The 19,246-nt window shown below is 36.5% G+C and overlaps 1 pseudogene; it reads left to right on the forward strand.

The window, feature by feature from the left end:
• Window positions 1-36: 36 nt before the first annotated feature.
• Window positions 37-18,872, forward strand: LOC125120622 (putative nucleoside diphosphate kinase; annotated as a pseudogene).
• Window positions 18,873-19,246: the final 374 nt, after the last annotated feature.

The following is a 19,246-nucleotide window of genomic DNA, read 5'->3' on the forward strand; positions in this document are numbered from 1 at the left end:
AATCTGCATAACTAGGATCTTACGGAAGCTGCGAAGATGGACCTCCTAAGAAAGGCCTGGCAAAGCTGCCTGAAAGCACCATATCCAGGTGATCCACGTTGGTGATGAGACTATCCCAAAGGCCCAGATGACTGGGAAGTTACCAGGAAGCAGAAGGTGGTCTCTGGGATGCGGCAATCAGGCCAGGGGACTTGCTACTTGGTAGGCAGCTGGCAAGGAAGCAAAGGGAGGACAAAATAAAACAATTGTCTTTTATAAAGTGCAATGTTTATGACCAATATAAAGGTTAAAATTAAGGTTTTCCTTCAGTCAGGAGACATTTATTTAATGAGGATAAAAAGACTTTTCATTTGTTTCCCTTCAGAATCAAAATTTTTTCTCTTCCAGCCCCCATTTCTTCCCTTTAACGCAAGAGAATTTCTTGTTTTCCTGCCACCCCATGTTCAGATTACAGTTCCTTACTAGCTTTTTTTTTTTTTTTTTTTTTGACTGTTTGTTTATGTCTGTGGTTCCCATAAGGCTTGGAACAACTTCTTCTTACTGGGTTTTTATTAGATGTGTCTGGATGTCTTTTGGTATATTCAGCAATTAGGGGTACGTCTGGCATCGATGTATAGTGAGGTCATAGTGCGAGTTGTCCCACAATGGGCAGAACAGTCCCACACTGTGAATTGTCCCCCATGCAGGTCTGAAAAGGACACTGAATGTTTATGTAGGTAAAAACCCTTACCTTATATTTGGAGCCTAATGTAAGTGTATTTTGCACACAAGCAATTTTTTTTTTCACATGATCTTTATTTTCCTGGATGTATCTACTATACAAATTGAGGAGAGACTATATCAGAGTTTTTTAGTTTTACCAAAATTTGTTTAACCATTTCAGAAAATCATATAACTGATAACAATTTTAGCTGATGGTATTGACTCCAGGACAGTATCAAAACCCATCTGTTACATTGATGGTGACTCTGGGAATAGGTTCAGGCTTCTGTTTCATTTTGCCTGCTAAGGTAGTTTTAAATACATAAAATTTAAATGTACATTCTGTGAAAATGGCCTTTGTCAAATATACTTAATATAGTGCATGGTATACTCAGTCTGTGGCTTGACTTTTCAATTTCTGGACTACTAATGGGGGACATGACTGCTGGCTGAACCACTAACTAGAGCTGGGCAATTGGAGGCTCCTTGCCCCATTCCCTATCCTTGGAGAGTTCTTTGTATCTGGCTTTCCTCCCCTAGAAGATGCCTCAAGGACACACCCTTGACGTAGTAATGCGTTATTGAGGTCATCTGGATGGTATTTGCGACTGAAGCCAGCTGAGACCCCCCCTGTAAACTTTTAGAATTCTGGCGGATGGGTAGAGATGTATGTGTCTTGCAGCCACACAAGACAAACCTCCCATGTACGTTTCCTCGCCTGTTAAATCTGCATCTATTAATCCCAAGTGGTTTGCCTCTTTCTTTGGTCTCTCCTTGTCCTACATGTAAAGGGGCCAGATGGGGAGGCAGCTACTGTTTTAGCAGAATGGAAGTGCTTAATTCTGATTAAATTCAGTTTATTAAGATTTTTCATTTATGCTTAACAGTTTTTGTGTCTCATTTCAGAAATTTTTGCTTATTCCAAATTTGTGAATATTATCTTTGTTTTTTCCTAGAGATTTTATAGTCTTGGATTTATCATTTATTGGTTTATTGGTGTTTGCTGTGAAGAAAGGCCTTGGGCAAGGACTTTTTTTTTTTTAATGCAGATATCCATTAATTTTAGGACTGTTGAGGAAATTATTATTTTCCCATCTGATTACCTTGGCCTTTTTTTCAAAAGTCAAAGGACAATATGTGGGTCTATTTTTGGACTCTCTTTTCATATATTCAAATACATATATTTGATGTTTTATGACATTATCACAGTTTTTATTACTATAGCTTTATAGTAATCTCAAAGTTAAATAATGTAAACCCTATCATTTTGTTGTACAAATAGAACTCTTCCATCCATTCCAGTTCCTTTGCATTTCCATACAATTATTAAAGTCAGCTTTTCAATTTTTACCTGCCAAAAATAATGTAGTAGGAAGTTTGATTGTGAATCTATAGATAAATTTGGGAGGAAAATGATATTTTAGCAATACTGTGCCTTCTAATCCATGAATATAGCATTCTTTCATTTATTTACATCTTCAATATTATAAACAGTGCTTTGTAATTTTCAATTTATATGTCATCAACATACTTCCTAAAATTTATGTTTCATGTTTTTGGATGCTATCATAAATAGAATTTTTAATTTAATTTTTCATGCAAATAGTAATATAAGTGATTTTGGTTATATACATTGAATCCAGCAAAACTGTTAAAATCACTTCAAGTAGCTTGCTTATATGTAGATGCCTTAGTAAATACACCTCATGTATAGGATCATGCCATCTACAAATAAAGTAAATTTTACTTCTTCCTTTTCAATCTATATGTCTTTGATATGTTTCCTTGCCATATTGCACTGGCTGTGACCTCCAATAAAAAGTTGAACAGAGTGGTAAGACTGGACTTTGCCTTATTTCTGATCAGTGAGGAAAGGAGTCATTTATTCACCGGTATGGAGATAGTTGTAGGTTTTCAATAGGTGCTTATTATGAAGTTGAGGAAGTTCCCTTCTTCTGCTGAAAGCTTTTTGTGATAAAGTAGTATTGAATTTGGACAATGCATTTTTTGTATCTATTTAAATAAAAATAATTTGTTCTCTATTTGTTAAGTTATAGTAACTAGTTTTTCAATGTTAATCAAACTCACAGTCTTGGCATAAACCCCAGTTTGTCATGATAGTTTATTATATGTTGCTGGTTTCAATTTACTAATATTTGATTATTTTTATGTCTATGTTCATGAGGGATATTAGTCTGTAATAATTTTTCTTGTAACATTTTTATATGGTTTTAGTATGCTGGCCTTATATAATTAATGGGAATATGTTCCTTCCTGAATTAATTTGTGTAGCATTTGTACAATTTCTTCCCTGAGTGTTTTATAAAACTTACTAGTGGCATAAAGTGGTTCTTAATATTTCTTTATATCCTTTTAATGTCTTTAGCATCTGTAGTAAATGACAATTTCCCCCTATATTGGTAGTTTGTGTCTCCTCTATTTTTATATCAGCCTTTATTGTAGAGGTTTGTCAATTCTATTCATTCTTTCAAAAAAATCAATCTTTTTTTGATTCATTGAGTTAATCTAATGGTTGTCTATTTGCTGTTTCTCTGGTTTCCTCCTGTATCTCCAAAATTTCCTTCCTTCTACTTATATTAGGTTTACTTCGCTCATCATTTTCTTCCTTAGGGCTGCACCCACAGCATATGTAAGTTCCCAGGCTAGGGACTGAATCAGAGCTACAGCTGCCAGACCACACCTCAGCCACAGCAAACGTCAGATCTGAGCCACATCTGCAAACTACACCACAGCTCACAGCAATGCTGGATCCTTAACCCACTGAGAGAGGCCAGGTATTGAACCTGCAACCTCATGGTTACTAGTCAGGTTCCTTTCCACTGAGCCACTACAGGAATTCCCACTCTTATTTTTAGCTTCTTATGGTGGAAGCTTAGATTATTGAATACAGACCTTCTTATATGACTTACATTACTATTATATTATTACTTTAATTTAATTTAATTTATTTAAAGCTCTGAATTTTTCTCTAAGCAGAGCTTTAGCTGCAACTAAGTCTAAAATTTTTTAAAAAATTAAAATTTTTAAAAATCTTTTTAAAAATTTCATTTGTGATTTCTTCTTTGACATGTTATTTTAACCCTCCTGCACTGTTGGTGGGAATGTAAGCTGGTACAACCACTATGGAGAACAGTATGGGGGTACCTTAGAAAACTATACATAGAACTACCATATGACCCACCAATCCTATTCTTGGGCATATATCTGGACAAAACTTTCCTTGAAAAAGACACATGCACCCGCATGTTCATTGCAGCACTGTTCACAATAGCCAAGACATGGAAACAACCCAAATGTCCATTGACAGATGATTGGATTAGGAAGATTTGGTATTTTATACATATGTATATACACACACACAATGGAATACTACTCAGCCATTAAAAAAACAAACTAATGTGATTTGCAGCAACATGGATGGAATAAGAGACTCTCATACTGATGAAGTAAGTCAGAAAGAGAAAGACAAATACCATTTGATATCACTTATATCTGGAATCTAATATACAGCACAATTGAACCTTTCCACAAAAAAGATAATCATGGACTTGGAGAACAGACTTGTGGTTGCCAAGGGGGAGGGGGAGGGAGTGGGACGGATGGGTTGCTTGAGGTTAATAGTTATAGACTATTGCCTTTGAAATGGATTAGCAATGAGATCCTGCTGTATAGCACTGGGAACTATGTCTGGTCACTTATGATGGAGCATGATAATGTGAGAAGAAAGAATATATACATATATGTGTAACTGGGTCACCATGCTGTACAGTAGAAAATTGACAGGACACTAAAAACCAGCTGTAACGGAAAAAAATAAAAGTCATTGTATATAAAAACAATAAAGTGTGTTGTTGCTATGGTCTCAAAGCCCGTAACTCCTTAAGATTCATAAATCAAAGTCCTAATGCCTAATATGATATTATTAGGAGGTGAGATCTTTGGGAAATGATTAGGTCATGAAGATAAAGCTTTATGAATAGGATTAGTATTTTTATTTTTAAAAAAGACCTGAAGTCTCCTTTGCCCCCTTTCACCCTGTGAGAACACAGCAAAAGATCAGGAAGCAGGTCCTCACCAGACACCAAGAGCGCTGACCCCTTCCTTGATCTTACATTTCTCAGTCTCCAAAGTTGTGAGAAATAAATGTCTGTTCTTTATAAGATGGCTGGTCTTTGATATTTTTGTTATAGCAGCTGAAATGGATTAAAATACTTGTTAGTATCCAATTATCGAGGTCTTTCTAGATACTTTATTGTCATTAATTTTAACTTTTAGTCTCCTATGGTTAGAGAATATATTTAAATAATTTAAACATACTGAGATTTGTTCTTTTTTTTTTTTTTTTGTCTTTTTGCTATTTCTTGGGTCGCTCCCACGGCATATGGAGGTTCCCAGGCTAGGGGTCGAATCAGAGCTGTCGCCGCCAGCCTACACCAGAGCCACAGCAACGCAGGATCCGAGCCGCGTCTGCAACCTACACCACAGCTCACGGCAACGCCGGATCGTTAACCCACTGAGCAAGGGCAGGGACTGAACCCGCAACCTCATGGTTCCTAGTCGGATTCGTTAACCACTGCGCCACGACGGGAACTCCTGAGATTTGTTCTTTACTCTAGCACATGGTCTAAGTGAATGTTCCATATTCAGTTAAAAACAATGACATTCTCCTGCTCTGAGGTGGAGAGTTCCATAAGGTAAATTAAGTTAAATTGGTTGATACTGTTGTTATGTTTCATACTCTTTCATTTGCTATTTCTCTGTTCTATCAATTACTAATGGATAAATATTGAGGAGATCCTTTGTGGCACAGTGGGTTAAGGATCTGGTGTTATTGTTATGGTGTGGGTTTGACTTCTGGCCTGGGAAATTCCACGTGAGGTGGGTGTGGCCAAAAATGAGAGATAAATATTGAAATCTCCCATTGTGATTATTGATATTTCTATTTTACCTTTCCAATCTTATAGTAGTTATCTATTGCTTTATAACAAATTTTTCCACATTTATAAGGATAAAATAGGAAACACATTATCTCAAAGCTATTGTGGATCAGGAATTCAGAACTGTTTATTTGGGTGGTTTTCTTCACTTAAGTGAGTTTATCATGGGGTTGCAGTCAAGACATTAGTGAGGGCTGTAGTCACCAGTGGGCTATAATGGGGCTGAAGGATCCACTTCTAAAATGGTTGTTGACAGGAGGCTCCAGCTTTTTGCCACGTCCATGACACAATTGGCTTGAGCATGTGGTCTGAGAGAGAGAAAGGAAAGAGGAGTCTACAATGCCATTTATGACCTAGTCTCACATAATATCTCTTCTGTCAAATTTATCCCTTAGAAGCAGGATAATAAGTACAGCTCACACTCAAAGAATGGGCAATTATCTTCCACGTTTTGAAGGAAGAGTATTAAAATTTTTGTGGGTATATTTTTAAATGACTACAATCCTGTAAGATTTTGCTTTGTGTAATACAAAGCTCTATTATTAGTGTATACATACTAATATTGGTATGTCTTCTTCAAAATCTAATCTTTTATCACTAGGAAATGTCTCCTCTCTATTGATATTTTTCTGCTAAAATCCATTTTCTTATTATTCATCTATCTCCTAGATTTTCAAGGTATAGAGTTTATCTTTTATAGTCAATATATAATTGAATCTTGATTTTTTTTCCATCTTACAGATAACTGTTTGTCTTCTTACTGGAGTGTTTATATCTATACTGTATAATACAGTAACCATTAGCCACATGGAGCTGTTTAAGCGTTAATAAATTAAAATCGAATCAAATAAAAAATTCAGGTCTTCAGTCATCCTAGCCATAGTGTGGACAATATAGACTATATGTGGATAAAGAATAGTTCTTTTATAACTGAAAGTGTTATCACACAGTTCTTATTTAGACAATTTATACTTAATATAATTATTGATGTCATTAGGTTAAATGTTAAATATACCAGCTTTTTTCTTTTTTCATCTTTTGGGGCCACATTCACAGCATATGTAGCTTCCTAGGCTAGGGTGGAATCGGAGCCATAGCTGCCAGCCTATGCCACAGCCATAGCAACTCCAGATCCAGAACCCATCTGCAACCAACACCACAGCTCACGGCAATGCCGGATCCTTTAACCCATTGAGTGAGGCCAGGGATCGAACCTACATCCTCATGGATGCTAGTCAGATTCGTTGCTGAGCCACAATAGGAACTCCCTATACCAACTTTTTATATATTTTCTATCTGTTCTTTGTTTTTCTTTCTTCTGCTGCTGCTTTCTTTTTGAATAATTATTTTTTAGTATTCTATTTTTATGTGCATTACTGTACATATATTATGATTAATACATACAAACAAATTTCTTATACATAGTTTTAAATAACATGTATATATTGTGCATATATATGCATACATATATATGACATACCTTATGCAAATTTAGCTATTTCATTATCTTCTAGATTGCATAATTTCCGATGACAAGTCTACAGTTATCTTTGTTTCACTTCATTCAAGCTGACTTTAAGATTGTTATGTAATTCTTGGTTTGGTAAATTTTTTTATTATGTGCCTTAATATGGATTTCTTTGATGTTATATTAGGGATCACTGAGCTTCTTGGAACTGTGAGCTTAGAGTTTTCTTAAAATTTAGGAAAATTTAAGTCATTTCTTCTATAATCTCTTCTGTTCCTCCCTCCACATATCTGAGGTCAGTTTTATTCTATTCATTTTTTTATTGTTTTCTTTTTGTGTTTCAGTTTGGTTACTTTCTGTTGTTTTATCTATCTTTCTGTGGACTGCTATAACAAATTATCATTGACTTGGTGGCTTATAAACAACAGAAATTTATTTCTCAGAGTTCTACAGTCTAGGAAGTCCAAGATCACGAAGTTCCCGTTGTGGCTCAGTGGTAACAAATCCCACTAGTACCCATTAGGATGCAGTTCTATCCCTGGCCTTCTTCAGTGAGTTAAGGATCTGGTGTTGCTGAGAGCTGTGGTGTAGGTCGTAGACACAGCTCAGATCTGGCATTGCTGTGGCTGTCGCATAGGCCGGCAGCTGGAGACTTGTAGCCTGGGAACTTCCATATGCCGCAGATACAGCCTTAAAAAGAAAAATAATTTTAAAAATAAAGTCCAAGATCAAGAAGCTGGCAGATTCACTGTCTAGTGAGTTTACTTCCTGGTTCACTTACTACATAGCAGATGGGAAAAGGAGCTCCCTGGGGTCTCTCATAAGAACACTAATCCCACTCATGAGGTCCCTACCCTTATGACCTAATCACCTCCCAAAGGCACCACCTCCAAATACCATCACATTAGGGATTAGATTTTATTAAATTAATTTTGGAAGGACATAAATACTCAGTCTATAGCACTATGAGTATTTATCTTTTCTTCTGCAACATCTAATCTTCTTTCAAGTACATCCAGTAAATTTTTTGTTTCATATTGTGTTTTTTTTCAGAAAACAAATTATGTTCGTTTTAATTTTCTGCTTTATTTTTTCTATTCTTCTTGTGTTAAATTTAACTTAACTCTTTGAAAATATTTACAATGGATTTTTTTTCCCACTGTACAGCAAGGGGATCAAGTTATCCTTACATGTATACATTACAATTACATTTTTCCCCCAGCCTTTCTTCTGTTGCAACATGAGTATCTACACAAAGTTCTCAATGCTACTCAGCAGGATCTCCTTGTAAATCTATTCTAAGTTGTGTCTGATAGCCCAAGCTCCCGATCCCTCCCACACCCTCCCCCTCCCATCAGGCAGCCACAAGTCTTTTCTCCAAGGCCATGATTTTCTTTTCTGAGGAGATGTTCATTTGTGCTGGATATTAGATTCCAGTTATAAGTGATATCATATGGTATTTGTCTTTGTCTTTCTGGCTCATTTCACTCAGTATGAGATTCTCTAGTTCCATCCATGTTGCTGCAAATGGCATTATGTCATTCTTTTTTATGGCTGAGTAGTATTCCATTGTGTATATATACCACTTCTTCCGAATCCAGTCCTCTGTGGATGGACATTTGGGTTGTTTCCATGTCCTGGCTATTGTGAATAGTGCTGCAATGAACATGCGGGTGCATGTGTCTCTTTAAGGAGAGTTTTGTCCGGATAGATGCCCAAGAGTGGGATTGCGGGGTCATATGGAAGTTCTATGTATAGATTTCTAAGGTATCTCCAAACTGTTCTCCATAGTGGCTGTACCAGTTTACATTCCCACCAACAGTGTAGGAGGGTTCCCTTTTCTCCACAGCCCCTCCAGCATATGTTCTTTGTGGATTTATTAATGATGGCCATTCTGACTGGCGTGAGGTGATATCTCATGGTAGTTTGATTCGCATTTCTCTTATAACCTGCGATGTTGAGCATTTTTTCATGTGTTTGTTGGCCATCTGTATATCTTCTTTGGAGAAATGTCTATTCAGGTCTTTTGCCCATTTTTCCATTGATTGATTGGCTTTTTTGCTGATTGGGTTGTATGAGTTGTTTATATATTCTAGAGATTAAGCCCTTGTCGGTTGCATCATTTGAAACTGTTTTCTCCCATTCTGTAAGTTGTCTTTTTGTTTTCTTTTGGGTTTCTTTGCTGTGCAAAAGCTTTTCAGTTTGATGAGGTCCCATGGGTTTATTTTTGCTCTATTTCTATTGCTTTGGGAGACTGACCTGAGAAAATATTCATGAGGTTGATGTCAGAGAGTGTTTTGCCTATGTTTTCTTCTAGGAGTTTGATGGTATCCTGTTGTATATTTAAGTCTTTCAGCCATTTTGAGTTTATTTTGTGCATGGTGTGAGGGTGTGTTCTAGTTTCATTGCTTTGCATGCAGCTGTCCAGGTTTCCCAGCAATGCTTGCTGAATAGACTTTCTTTTTCCCATTTGATGTTCTTGCCTCCCTTGTCAAAGTTTAGTTGACCATAGGTGTCAGGGTTTATTTCCGGGTTCTCTATTCTGTTGCATTGGTCTGTCTGTCTGTTTTGATACCAGTACCACACTGTTTTGATGACTGTGGCTTTGTAGTATTTCTTGAAGTCTGGGAGAGTGATGCCTCCTGCTTGGTTTTTGTTTCTCAGGATTGCTTTAGCGATTCTGGGTCTTTTGTGGTTCCATATAAATGTTTGAATTGTTTGTTCTAGTTCTGTGAAAAATGTCCTGGGTAATTTGATAGGGATTGCATTGAATCTGTAGATTGCTTTGGGGTAGGATGGCCATTTTTACAATATTGATTTTCCCAATCCAGGAACATAGAATATCTTTCCATTTCTTACATCTTCTTTGATTTCTTTGATTAAAGTTTTATAGTTCTCGGCATATAGGTCCTTTACCTCCTTGGTCAGGTGTATTCCGAAGTATTACAATGGATGTTTTGAAGTTCTTATCTGTATATTCAAACATCTCGGTCATTTCTGGTTCCATTTCTACTAACATATTTTTTCCTGATCGTGAATCATACATTGTTGCTTCTTTGTGTGTCTAGTTATTCTGGACTGATTGTTAAAGTGATGAACAAATTTTATGTTGTTGAGTGTCCACACTTTGATTTCTCCCTTTGAACAATGATATTTTTTGTTTTGTTTTGTGCATGAATTGCTTCTCAACCTTTTGGCTTAGATTAAGTGTTTTGTGGATTAGCATGATCCTTTCAGTGCTAAGATTTTTTTAAGGTACAAATGCAAGAGTCTTCTAGTGTAGCTCTCCTATTGATGCGTGACTCTTCAAAAGTCTGCCCTGGATTATAGAATTGCTAAATGATGTCTCTTCACTGTGGCTGTCCGAAAATGACATGTCTCTCATATCTCTCATTTCTGTATGTTCAACTTCAATTCCCTTGTAATTCTTTGCCTGGTTTTATAGAGTTTCAACTTTTGCTGGAAAAGTTTGATATTTACTCAAAAATATAAGGGGAACTGCAAATAGATTCTTGAAGCATTATCCTCAAAACATCCTCCTCCGGTACCCTGCTTCACAAATTTAAGTTGCCTCCCCAAACTCTGATCTCCATCTCTGCAATTCCAGGGGACTGCTCTGCTTTGCTTGGGTTTTCTCTGCCCGCACTATGGTTCATAAACTGTCACTGACAGAAAACTGGTTCAATCACTGGCACGATCTGGTGTGTTTCTTTTTTCTTGGGACATATGGATTTGTACTGCCTATTATCTAGAGTCTTAAAATAGCATGTTTATATTTTCCCCAGTTGTTCATATTATTTTCATGCTTGTTTATATATAGAAAATTCAGTATCTATGAGTCCTTCATGGCTGGCAGTGAAAGTTTCAAAGTTACACTTTTTAAATAATTTTTTTAAAAAGACTAGATATAAGTAATGAAAATTCATTCTAAGGATTTCAGAAATGTAAAGAGCAGAATGATTTTGAGGATCATAACCTGTGACTATTCTATTATTCTTTATATTAATAATATGACCTTTGAAATGGCTCTCAGTATTTGAATTTTTCATGAGTCCCCTTGTGGCTCAGTGGGTTAAGGATATGCCATTGTCACTGCTGTGGCATAGGTTTGATCCCTGGCCCAGGAACTTCCACATGTCATGCATGTGGCCAAAAAAGAAAAAAAAAACCCTATATTTAATAGCTCCTCATAAGCTGTACTATAAGAAAAATATGAGAAGATCAAGAATAGGAAAAATAATTATGGTTAACCCAATTAATATTTCTTACAAACATACCAAATTATGACAGATTATTTATTGAATTTACCAATACTATAAATAATGGGGAACTCATAGCACTATTTATTAATAAGCTACAGACATTTATCAAAATACATTCTCAAGTAATTATTCACAAACTATTGGAGTGACAATAAATGTGGGAGCATTTTATCCTACAAGGGATCATTTAAGGTCAGAAAATTAAAGAGTTGGTTTACATAGCAGGAAAAATTTTTTTAAAGGAGTGTTTTATCTATATACAGTTGTCCCTTGAACAACAACTAGTTTGAACTGTGGGTTCAATTTTACATAGGATTTTTCTTAATAGTAAATACCGTAGTACTACATGATTCATGGTTGTTGAATCTGAGGAAGCAAAACTGCAGATATGGAGGAACCATGAATATAGAAGGCCAAGTATAAATTAAAAATTTTCAATTTAAGTTATTCTTTTAAATCACAGTGGGTTTTCAACCGGGTAGATGTTGACAGCCCTAGTCTCCATGCTGTTCAGGAATCCACTGTAATTTAAAAGAATAACTTAAAATGAAAAATCTATAAGTGAAAACAGCACAGATATGAAAGGAACAAAGTATAATTCAAGATAAAATTGTTAAAACACTAAAAAGAGTAAAACTTAGAAATGCTGTTTTATAGTTGACTTAGGAGTAACAGATTAAACCACATCATTAAACTATATGGGAATAAATTTAGTAAAACAAAAATCCCCAATACAATATTAAAAGCTATTAAAAATGAATTACATGGTCAATACATGATTTTATTGTCAAGTATCTATGGTTGTTAAATTATTTCTGTTTAAAGAGGAAGAGATATTAAATTTTAAGTTTTCAGTAATCATTGCACACACATAATCTATAGAAGTGAGAATAAGAGAAATCAACCCCACAGGCTAATCACAAAATACAATTATTTTATGTGTAATGTCTATAGCTCTACCTAGAAAAAAAATATTGTTTAACTGTTAAGATTCTAAATATAGAAAAAAGATTAACAATTGAAATAGAAAACAGAAAAATAAAAGAAATATATGGAAAATAGAAAAAATAGAACTTTATGAATAAAATTAAATCAAAACATCTATGAAGAAAGAATAAATATAATCAAGACAAAGTCATGGGTTTTTTTACTCTAAAACTCTATAAAGAATCAGTTATTTTAAATTCATAATTTAAGACTAAATATGAATTTTAAGATTTTGACCTAGTGTTGTACATTCAGTTCTACTTAAGACCTCACTTAAAGTAGATTAAAAGTCGTTCTAGTTTTAGTGTTTTGAAAAACCTCTCTACTGTTTTCCACACTGGCTATGCAAACTTACATTCCCACCAACAGTGCACAAGGGCTCTCTTTCTCCATATCCTTACCATTTGTTATTGGTGGTCTTTTTGATGACAGTCATTCTGATAGGTGTGAGGTGATATCTCACAGTGGTTTTTATTTTCATTTCCCTGAGAATTAGCTATGTTGAACAGGTATCTCAGCCTACTGGTGATGTGCATTACCTCTTTGAAAAACATGTGTGTTTAGTTATTCTACCCATTTCTTAGATGAGGAAACTGATGTCTATCTCATGCTTATGAAGATAATGAAAGTTTTTACACTGGGAAGTAACATGATCAAATCTCTGTTTGTGATAAATAATTCCATCAGTGTAGAAGCTTGTTTAGAACAGATGAGTAAGGAAAAGTGGAAGGAAATGACCCTAACAGAGTAATGTATTCTTCATTCATTCATTTATTTATTCTTGCAACAACTCTTTATAAGAGTACCTGCTATGTGCTACATATTTGAAAACAAGATAGTCAAGGCCCTACTGTCATAGCCTTACATCCAGTGAAGAAACAAATACAAAGTTTTAAATGTCATTACAAATTGTTATGACACTATGAAGGAAATAAACAGAGTGATAGAACTGTAAATGTAAGGTGAAGTTTCCTTAAATAGGGTGTCAGGAAAGCCTCTCTGAGGAGGCGACACTTAAGCTGAGATCTGACAGAGCACAGGACTCCAATGAATGCAAGGTCACTGGAGAAGAGAAATTATTTTGGAGATGTTTGAGAGAGTGCATTAACAAGACTTGCTAACCAACCGGATATAGGGATTTAAGGATTATTCTAAGTTTCAGGTTGGAGCAACTGGCTGTCTGGCAGTGTTAATAACTGAGATAGGAAATACAGGAAGACGGCCAGGTATGAGTTAGAAATGTTGAGGTAATTACCACTGGAGATGTCCAGTTGGTTATTTTAGTTCTTCTGATCACATTTCATAGTCATCCTATGAACAGACGACACAGTCAAGGGATGAGATTTCTCTATTAAGTTGAGGAATGGGTATTAAGGGAATAATTAGAAGACATAGCTATCCTAGAAACAAATGTGAGAGTACAAAATGTGAGAATACGTTCATTTGCACTAAATGCTCCACTAGAAAACAGACTCTGAAGGAAACATATTGCTGCTAACATTTTATTGGGAAGTATAATGCCAGGGGAAGCATGAACACTGGGAAAATGGAGTAGAGCTACTCTTCCTTTAAAAGAAGGGAGAAGAGAGAAAAAGTTATCTATTCACTCCCATCCCACTTTGATCAAAGTTCATCTTTTAGGAATCGGCCCTTCACACTTCTGAGCTTCACATGTTGTGGTGCTTAGAAAAATGGAAAGCTGCTGCCTATGTCTCAAAAATCAGTGGCAACATGGAATATAGAAACGGGAGGCAAGAGGGAAGTCATACCCAGACAGTAAAGGGGGATCAGCAGCAGGCACAGTGGGGATGTCGATCGAAAGCAGGAGCAGCTGTCATAGCAGTGACCTGGCTCCAGGCCATGGGATACAGCAAGCCGCTACTATAGGCAGAAAGCACAACATGAGCACAGACCTGGGGTGGTGTATAAACTGAAGCCAATACACAATGAAGACGATGAGGGACAGAGGAAGGAGTAGAAAATGTGGTAAGAGAAAAGTCCAAGGTGATAGGGTCAGATCATTTAAGCCTTTTTACAGACATTTGTTTCACCCAGAGTGAAAAGGGCAGCTATTCCTATATTTCATTTTTAAAAGATGTCTCCAGTTGCTGTGTTGAAAATAGCCTGTCAGTTGGCTGGCTACTGCAGAAACCCAGAACTTGTAATGGTGACTTGAACCGGAGGAGTAGCTGGGGTGGAGAGAAATGATAGATTCTGGACACATTTTAAAGGCAGAACACACTGAATTTCCTTGCTTCACTCTTTTTATAAAATCAAATTTCCAGTGGATAAGAAAGCTAACTTTCAAGACTATTAAAAGTGAAATCATAAAGCATTAAAAAGAAATACAGTTAAAGATAGGGAAGATTTAACATTCCAAAATTCAAAATCCACAAACAGTATCTACATTAAAATAAATGAACAGATATCAGAGAAGAAGAAAATATGTGTAACATATAAGAGATATAAATTTAGTAAGTAGCATATATAAAATACCCTTATAAATTCAACAAAAAATGGCAAACAATTCAACAAAAAAGTGCACAAAGAATATACAGAGGATATTCACAAAAAGGAAATGTAAATGGCAACATATATGCAAAAAGACATTCAACCTTGTAAATTAGTAGGAAAACACAAATTAAAACAACAATGAAATGCCAATTTTCATTTATCCCAATGGCAAAAGAAATAAACTGAAACATTCAAAGATTGGACAAAAATCATATTATGTCCACGGATGTGTCTAACTGACCAATACATTGAAAAGCATAAATTGAAAAAATATATTAAAATGTAAAATGTTTATCCTCTCAACCCAACAAGTCTGCTCGATATATATCCTAGAGAAATAATCTCATATCATTATAAAAGGGTATGCAGAGTTCCCATCGTGGTGCAGTGGAAACGAATCCGACTAGGAGCCATGAGGTTGCGGGTTCGATCTGTGGCCTCCATCAGTGGGTTAAGGATCTGGTGTTGCCATGAGCTGAGGTGTAGGTCGCAGACGCAGCTTGGATCTGGCATTGCTGTGGCTGTGGTGTAGGCTGGCAGCTACAGCTCCGATTGGACCCCTAGCCTGGGAATCTCCATATGCCGCGGGTGCAGCCCTAAAAAATAAAATAAAATAAAAAATAAAAACAGTATGCAAGATTTTCATTGTATTATTGAAAAATCAGAAGTTTCTCAATTTTCCACCAACAGAGGGCTAGATAAACCAGTGAGGCACACATAGCAGGTAAAAAAAAAAAAAAAAAAAAAAGTATATCCACAAGTCCTGACATGAAAAGACATCCATATAAAATTTACCAAAGAAGATGTTGTGTGAACACATAATATGCGTGTGGCAGAAGGGTATGATGACTATCTGAATAGAAGTTTTCTGATTCCCCACAGTTGCAAGGTTAGATAGAGAAAAATGAAGTGATTATTAAGTATTTAAAACATTAGAATAGCATATTTTAACAGCTCAATTTTAAAATTAGTTCCTGGGAATACACCTGACCAAAGAGGTGAAATATGTATATGCTGAGAACTATAAAACATTAATCAAGGAAATTAAAGAAGATGTAAAGAAAGGGCAAGATATTCCTTGCTCCTGGGTTGGAAAAATTAATATTGTAAAAATGGCCATACTACCCAGAGCAATCTACACATTCAGTGCAATCCCTATCAATTTACACGTGGCATTTTTCACAGAACTAGAACAAACAATCCAAAAATCTATATGGAACCACAAAAGACCCAGGATTGCCAAAGCAATTCGGAGGAACAAAAACCAAGCAGGAGGCATCTCTCTCCCAGGCTTCAGGCAATATTACAAAGCCACAGTCATCAAGGACAGTGTGGTACTGGTATCAAAACAGACAGACAGACCAATGGAACAGAATAGAGACCCCAGGAAAAAACCCAGACACCTTAGGTCAATTAATAATTGACAAGGGAGGCAAGAATATAAAGTGGGAAAAAGACAGTCTTCTCGGCAAGTATTGCTGGGAAACCTGGACAGCTGCATGCACACCAATGAAACTAGAACACACCCTCATACCACACACCAAAATAAACTCAAAATGGCTGAAAGCCTTAAATATAAGACAAGACACCATCAAACTCCTGGAAGAGAACACAGGCAAAACAGTCTCTGACATCAACCTTACAAATGTTTTCTCAGGTCAGTCTCCCAAAGCAACAGAAATAAAAGCAAAAATAAACCAATGGGACCTCATCAAACTGACAAGCTTTTGCACAACAAGGGAACCATAAATTCTACAAACTTACCCCCAAAAAATCATTTGAAAGTTTATTTATTTACATTTCATTTGAAAGTTTATTTATTTACATTTCCTATATTTGTATTTAATTTTGTTATGAATTTTTAATTTAAATTCTGTTTTAGTCTTTCTGATTGAAGGTGGCAAACACTGACAAAAAAGAATTTAAAACTTACTATTTAAATTTTCAAAACTAAATACATGTAAAGAAATCTAAATAAACTTTTAAATGATGCATTTTGTAAGTTTGTAATACTTTGATATTGCTAAGGCTTAAAACTGTGTGTGTATATATGTATGTGTTTGTATACATATATCCTAGACATATAAAAGATAAAATCAAATTCTTCTAATAGGCATTAAAAAAAGAAAAAAGCAAGACATCAGAAATAGAGATACAGACCATGATTCTTGAAAAAAGAATCAGATATTAAGTATACCAGTTCCTCTCAAAATTAATCAATACCAGAGTTCCTGCTGTGGCTCAGCAGAAACAAATAAGAGTAGTATCCATGAGGACACAGGTTCAATCCCTGGCCTTGCTCAATGGGTTAAGGATCTGGTGTTGCCATGAACTGTGGTGTAGGTCTCAGTCACAGCTTGACTCTGGCATTGCTGTGGCTGTGGTGTAGGCTGGCAGCTGCAGCTCCAAATCGACCCCCAGTCTGGAAACCTCCATATGCCGCAGGTGTGGCCCTAAAAAGACAACAAAAAAAGTTAATCAATACCAATTAAAATTCTAGAATTATTTATAACATCTAACAAGGTGACTCATTAAAGAAAAAAATATTCTGATACATGTTAGAGATGGTAAGTAAGACTTTGTCAAGAGGGAATATTTGAATGTGGGGTTTGCAACAGGGTAAAGAGATCAGGCTTAACTCCAGATACAAGAAAAATAAGTAGATTTATAGGCAACAAAGAGGTCGAGTTGGGAGGGATGAGAGTCAGTGGTAAAAAAAAAAAAATTCAGGAGTTCCCGTCGTGGCGCAGTGGTTAACAAATCCGACTAGGAACCATGAGGTTGCGGGTTCGGTCCCTGCCCTTGCTCAGTGGGCTAACGATCCGGCGTTGCCGTGAGCTGTGGTGTAGGTTGCAGACGCGGCTCGGATCCTGCATTGCTGTGGCTCTGGCGTAGGCCGGTGGCTACAGCTCCGATTCAACCCCTAGCCTGGGAACCTCCATATGCCATAGGAGCGGCCCAAGAAATAGCAACAACAACAACAACAACAATAACAACAACAACAACAAAAAGACAAAAAAAAAATTCATTCCCAAGAGCAAGGGTAGGGAGATTCTGCTAAACAGACTTAACAGGATTCTTGCGGAAGACAGGTCAGGGCAATGAGATAGGGAGGGCGGGGAGTGCTGGGGGATGAGTGCTTTGATCAGACATCAAGAGTAGGGTTAGCAGAATTCTTGCTAAAACTAGACTCTACAAGAATGGTGTCTGAAGCCCAAGCTCCAGGCCTAGTCCAGAAGATGGCTTAGAAGAGCCTGACAACAGTTTGATTAAGGAGAGTGTCTTTGTTACCCTAAAGTTCTTTTGGGGGGAAAAAAATTGGCTACAGTTAGCCAAAACAAAATTTTGATTAAAAAAAAATAAAAGATTGCAAGTCTCGGTTCTGGCACTGAAGTTACCAGAGTCATCTACACCCCACCAGCATCTTGGACCTTAGCCAACATCCAGTGCACCTTCATTGCCATCGGGTAGGGTGCACTGCCGCCTGGTAGGCAAGATCAGCAAGGTCTTCGAACAAGAGGGATTCTGTATGGTGGCCATGACATTCCTTTGGCTCTCTGAAGAATACCAGGAGCAGCAATATATTGACCTGAAAGACTGCTCATTCTTCCCAAGGATGGAGAAGTACGTGAACTCAAGCCCAATTGTGGCCATAGTCTGTGAGGGCCTGGATGTGGTGAAGTCAGAGATCCTGATGCTTGGAAGACAATCCAGCAGATTCTAAGCTGGGCACCATTCTCAGGACTTCTCCATTCAAGTTGGCAGGAATATCATTTGTGGTAGTGATTCTGTAAAAAGTCCTGAAAAAAGAAACCAGCCTTTGGTTTAAGCTGGAAGAATTGGTTGACTACGTCTTGTGCTTATGACTGGATTCATGAAAAAGAGGTTGACAAAGCAGCAGTCTCCTTGGGCACCACTGGATGTATTCCTGGATACAACTCTTCTGACTTGGATGCAGTAGGACTAATAATTCTTTTCTAAAGCATGTTTGCCAATAAAAACTTTAGAATTTTTTTTTTTTGGAGATACCTTAGAAATCTATACGTAGAACTTCCATATGACCCCGCAATCCCACTCTTGGGCATCTATCCGGACAAAACTCTCCTTAAAAGAGACACATGCACCCGCATGTTCATTGCAGCCCTATTCACAATAGCCAGGATATGGAAACAACCCAAATGTCCATCGACAGAGGATTGGATTCGGAAGAAGTGGTATATATACACAATGGAATACTACTCAGCCATAAAAAAGAATGACATAATGCCATTTGCAGCAACATGGATGGAGCTAGAGAATCTCATACTGAGTGAAATGAGCCAGAAAGACAAAGACAAATACCATATGATATCACT

The sequence above is a fragment of the Phacochoerus africanus genome, chromosome 2 (assembly GCF_016906955.1).
Source record: "Phacochoerus africanus isolate WHEZ1 chromosome 2, ROS_Pafr_v1, whole genome shotgun sequence".
In the NCBI taxonomy this organism is placed as follows: Eukaryota; Metazoa; Chordata; class Mammalia; order Artiodactyla; family Suidae; genus Phacochoerus; species Phacochoerus africanus.